General features: G+C 37.8%; 1 protein-coding gene across 2 annotated transcripts in view; it reads right to left on the reverse strand.

Annotated features, from left to right (window-relative positions):
- WIPF1 (WAS/WASL interacting protein family member 1) overlaps nucleotides 1–6134 on the reverse strand; it is a 121886-nt gene that overhangs the window by 79573 nt on the left and 36179 nt on the right. The gene's annotated exons all lie outside the window — the stretch shown is intronic.

Below are 6134 nucleotides of genomic sequence, written 5' to 3' on the forward strand. Positions count from 1 at the left end.
GGCGCTGGGTTCCTGGGAGCATGTGAGTCCTGGTCGTGGGGGCTGTGATGTAGGCCTGGCAAGAGCACCAGGAGAGTGCCGGCTGTGACCCTCTCTGCCCTGTACGGCTGGAGAGGCTGGAGGAGAGGTGGGGCAGGGACTAAGCCACAAGCCCAACGGCACCATGTCTAGCTTTCTTGTTCTGCTCGCTGGTGCCTTCCTGTTTCTTTTTGTGATTCCCTGAGACACCAGCAGGGTCCAAACATACTGGAATTTGTGGGTATAGGAAGTGGTGAGTGGGAGTAAAGTGATGTCCTGGACCAAGGGGAATGTTCCACAATTTGTAAGACTTGACTCAGTGCAAAAACCCCAAAGTTGTTTCTGTTTGGCTACCCTGGCATAATTTTTTTTTTAAAATGCTTTTAAAGGTCTTTTTTGTTTTTGTTTTTTAGAAAGGTAACTGTGAACAAGTTCCTAGTCTTGAAAATATTACCCTATAATTCCCCAATGAAGTTTTCCATGTGAGAGTACGGAGTAAGGAAACCAGTCCTGGGACTCAGCTGTGGACAACAGTAAAACCCTGCAGTCTCACCACATGACTGCACTTCTGGCTTTGAAAACACACATAACTCTTTTACCATCTGACAGCTGATGGCTGGTTTTCTGATTGAATTGACATTTAGCTTAGACAGTTGAGTCAAAATGGCTGTCCAAGCTATAGACATGGCATTAGCTTTAAAATAGGAATAATGGTAAAATTTTGCCATCTCAGAGTCAGAAATTGCAAGAACTTTGGAAAAACAAAATACTACGTAGATGAAAAATAATAATGACTCAATTTGAATGTATTTAGAAGTGTCACATTCTGAGTAAAGCTGCCAGTTCCATTTTTCAACTAAGCAGCTGCATATGTTCTGCTTAAGCCGTGTTCTGTATGGAATTTTTAAAGGCCTTAATAAAATGCTTTATAATTTTCCATTAAAATCCCTAACCTGGCTTTCTGTCCATGATTTATTTTTTTTCTGTTTAGGCATTTAAAAATTTTAATACACTTTACATTTCAGAACAGTTACAGATTTATAGAAAAATTGAGAGGGCAGTACAGAGTTCCCGTATATCCTACACCCAATCTTCCCTGTTAAATACTTCTTATATTTAGTATGATACATAAGTAACAATTAATAAAGCAATAGTGATACATTATTATTAACTAAAGTCCACAGTTTATTCAGATGTCCTTGGTTCTTACCTAGTGTCCTTCATCTGTTCCAGGATCCCTTGCAAGACTCCACATTACATTTAGTCATCGTGTCTTCTTATGCTACACTTGGTTGGGGCAGTTTCTCAGACTTTCCCTGTTTTTGAGGACAGTTTTGAGAAATACTAGTCTGGTATTTTGTAGACTGTGCTACAATTGGGATTTGTTTGGTGTTTTTCCCCTTAAGACTGGGGTTATGTGTTATTTGGAGGAGGGTCACACAGGTGAAGTGACATTTTAATCACATCGCATCAGATGTATGTACTATTAACATGATTTAGTACTGTTGATGTTGGCCTTGATCACCTGGCTGAGGCAGTGGGTGTCGGGTTTCTCCATTGTAAAGTTGCTCCCTGCTCCTCCCCACCTTTCTATACCATACTCTTTGGAATAAAGTCCTTCAAGGTAGAGTGTTTATATAAATTATTTGGAATCCTTCTGCATGGAAGATTTGTCTCTTCTACAAATTTATTAATGTATTCGATCATTTATTCATACCAGTATGGCTGTATGCATATTTACTTTAGGCTTTGCATTTTAATTCAACAGTACTCAAATTAAACTGTTGCACAAACTCTTCCAGGTTTGGCCACTGGGAGTTCTTACCATTGGTTTCTGTGCTCCTCTCACATACTCCTATCAGTGCTTTTTGTTTGTTTATTTTTAAGTACTTCCTCACTTTCCAGCCCTACAAGATGCTCCAGGCTCACCATGTATAGTACCTCCCCAATTGTCCATGATTTTGGTTTCTTTTTTATTGTTTTGTTAAAAGAATACAAAAATAAACTGATGGGCTTGAGAAAACATGTGTCTTCAATATTCACTAGTTCTGCCCATGTGCATTAATAAAAAATTTTGTTTAATTACATTAATAAAATTAGTCCTACCTAGCCTCCACCAGCTGCAAAACACCATAACACCCAGTGAGTGAAATTCTGCACTGGCTTAATCCCAAGATGCATGGTTGTGCTGGTAGGGTTTTTTTCCCTACACATTTTAACATTCCTGGAATCAAAGTGTGCATTTAATGTCATGTCTTGTTTTTCCTCTTTACCTGTTAGTAATTTGATGTTACATCTTACAGTTGATGGTGTTTTGAGAAGGGAGGAAATAGATCAGTCAATTACTTTCTGTTTGGACTAAGAGATATAATTTATTTTCACTGATTTTTTTCCCACTGAACAAATATTTTGACTAAAGTGGTTTGATGTGTAGCATGTGCAGATATTAAAAAATCTCAAGATACATTCTACTCCAAATACATTCTAACTTTACCTGAAGCTACAAATTCTCATCAAGTCCTAAATATAGATAAAATACAGATATTGATATAAATTAAAAAGAGGGAGTCTATTTAATTTTACTTTTAAAATTGACATTGTAACTGCACATATTTATGGGGCACAATTTGATGTTTTGATACATATCTATGTTGTATAATGAGCCAATCAGGGTAGTTAGCATATCCATTAACTCATGTATTTATCATTTATTTGTGATAAGAACATTCAAACACCCGTCTCCTGGCTATTTTATAAAATACAGTATTTTACCATTAACCATAGCCTCCCTACTGTGCAACAGTGCACCAGAATTCACTCCTCCTGTCTCATTGTAGCTTTGTACCTGCTGACCCCATCTTCCCCTCCCTCCCCAGTCTCTGGTAACCATCTGTTCTATTCCCTGCTTCTATGATATCAACCTTTTTTTTTTTTTTTTTAAAGATTCCATATATAAGTGAGAGCATGTGGTATTTTGTCTTTCTGTATCCGGCTTATTTCACTTAATATGAGTCTTCTGGGTTCACCCATGTTGTCACAAATGACAGAGCTTTATTCATTTTTATGCCTGCATGGTATTCTATTGTGTATCTATACCACGTTTTATTTGTTGGACATTTACATTGATTCCTATATCTTGGCTATTGTAAATAGTGCTACAATAAACATGGAGGGCAGATACCGCTTCAACATAATGATCTCATTTCCTTTGAATATACATACCCAGTAGTGGGACTGCTGGACCATATGGTCGTGCTATTTTTAATATTTTTTTGAAATCTCCATACTACTTTCTTTTTTGTTCGTTTTTTCTTTTTTTGCAAATTCTTCCAGATCCTGACCCATATTATTTTTCATAATGGCTGAACTAGTTTACAGTCCCACCAGCAGCGATAATTGTCCCCTTTCTTCCACATCCTTGCCCAACACTTGTTTCCTTTTGTTCTTTTGATATTAGTCTTTCTGAATAGAGTGAGGCATATCTCACTGTGGTTTTGACTTGCATTTCTCTGATGAACAGTGATGCTAGACATTTGTATGTCTTCTTTGGAGAAATGTCTACCAAGGTCTTTTGTCCATTTTTATTTTTGAGACGGTCTCACTCTGTCATGCCCAAGCTGGAGTCTAGTGGCATGATCATAGCTCACTGCAGCCTCAATCTCTGAGGCTTAAGTGACCCTCCTGACTTGGCCTTTTGAGTAGCTAAGACTACAGGCATGCATTATCACACCTGGCTAATTTTTAAATTTTTTGTAGAGACGGGGTCTCACTTTGTCACCTAGGGTGGTCTCGAACTCTTGGGCTCCTCCCACCTCATCCTGCCAATGTGCTAGGATTACAATTTTGTCCATTTTAAATCAAGTTACTTGGGTTTTTTCCCTCTCTCTTTTAGTTCCTTATATAGCCTGGATATTAACCCCTTGTCAGATGTATGGTTTGCAAATATCTTCTCCCATTCAGTAGATGGTTTCTTCACTCTGAATAGTTTTCTTTGCTGTGCAAAAGTTTTTTAGTTTGATGTATTCCCATTTGTCTATTTTTGCTTTGTTGCCTATGCTTTTGAGGTCTTATTTTTAAAATCTCTGCTCAGACCAATGTCAAGAAGCATTTTTCCTATGTTTTCTTCTAGTAGTTTTATAGTTTCAGGTTTTACACTTATGTTTTTAATCTACTTTGAGTTGATTTTTGTATACGATGAAAGGCAGGGATTTAGCTTCATTCTTCTGCATGTCCTACCTAAAGCAATTAGGCAAGAGAAATAAATAGGCGCATCCAAATTGGAAATGAGAAAGTCACACTGTCCCTGTTTGCAGATGACATGACCTTAGATACAAAAAGCCCTAAAGGCTCCACCAAAAAACGATTAGTCCTAATAAACAAATTCAATAAAGTTGCAGGATACAAAATCAATGCATAAAAATCAGTAGCATTTCTAAGGGCTAATAGTGAGCTATATAAAAAAGAGATTAAAGGAGACAATTCTATTTACAATAGCTACAAAAAGAGATACCTAACAATGAACTTAACCAAGGCGGTAAAATATCTCTACGCTAAAAACTATAAAACTTTGATGAAAGAAATTGAAGAGGACACAAATATATGAAAAGATATCCCATATTCATGGATTTGAAGAATTAATATTGTTAAAATGGCCAACCTACCCAAAGCAATCTACAGGTTTAATGCAATCCCTATCAATATACCAATGACATTCTTCACAGAAACAAGAAAAAAATCCTTAAATTCATATGAAACCATAAAAGATCCCAAATAGCAAAAGCAATCCTGAGCAAAGAGAACAAAGCTGAAGGCCTGCCTGACTTCAAAATATACTACAAAGCTATAGTCAACAAAACTGCATGTACTGGAATAAAAACAGACACACAGACCAATGGAACAGAACAGATCCCAGAAATAAATTCATGCACTTACACCCAACTACCACTCAACAAAAGTGTCAAGAACACATACTGAGTAAGAGACAGTCTCTTCAATAAATGGTGCTGGGAACACTGGATATCCATGTGCAGAAGGATAAGGGAAGGTGTTGAATTCTTTTCTGGGTTTACTGACTCCTTCTGTGTTTACTCCATTATGTTTCCAAGATCTCAAGAGTCCATTATCATGCCTGCACAGCCTAATGTTGACACCGAATGGTTGTGAGAATGGAGTTTCAGGCTGGCTGATGAGGAGCAAATGTGCTGACTGGTCAGCAGGCAGATCCAAAGGTCTCCTTGCTTCTGCTTTCTTACTGAGACAGACAAATAAGTGCAGAGTGGCAGGACTGGCCAGGAGTCCCCTCTGTTTCCAGGATTTTCTCTCCAACTAATGAACCACTGTTATCTTGGGAGCATGATGCTTTACAGATTTTGTTTTTTCTTTTAATGGACAGAGACTAATTCAACCATTTCCCACTGGCGTATCTTACAAATGGTCACAGACAAAATGCTCAATCTTTTCATCCAGGTAGGCAGAACTTGGCTACTCTAAATACTATTTACTGTCCCACTCCTGTATAAAATGTACCAAAATACTGATAGTGCTTCAATCATCCCAGCAGTATCCAGAAGGGACTGGAAGAGATGCTGCACTGACTTTTTTCAGCAACCATTTACCAGGCCTGTACCACATGCCAGACATTGAGCTAAGTGCTTTACATACATATTTTCATTTAATTCTCATTATAATCCTGTGAGGTAGGTACCGTGATCTCTACTTTACAGATAGAGTAATCAAGCTTAATGAAGCTAACTAACCTCTCCAGAGTCTCTTGATAAGTTTGAAGCCAACATACAGATTCAGTTCTATCTGTGCAGAGACTTAGGGCCTAACTGCTACTTACCATGCCATAGATAGAATACCAACTGCTATACTCATAAATGACCACTTTATTGAATACAGTCTTATTCTCTATTTTCTGCACATGCTTTTCACCTCAACCAAACCTAAGCTGCAAGGAGGGCAGGGATAGTGTCTTATACCCCATTGTCTCAGCTTTCCATTCTCATTGCAGCAGCTCTCCTGGGGACCCTGCACTCTTGCTTTACTGTCAATTCTAATTTTCTTCTGCTTTATCTTCATTATTTCCCTCCTCTACCTTTTTTTTTTTTTTTTTT

The sequence above is a fragment of the Cebus imitator genome, unplaced genomic scaffold (assembly GCF_001604975.1).
Source record: "Cebus imitator isolate Cc_AM_T3 unplaced genomic scaffold, Cebus_imitator-1.0 Scaffold110, whole genome shotgun sequence".
Classification (NCBI taxonomy): Eukaryota; Metazoa; Chordata; class Mammalia; order Primates; family Cebidae; genus Cebus; species Cebus imitator.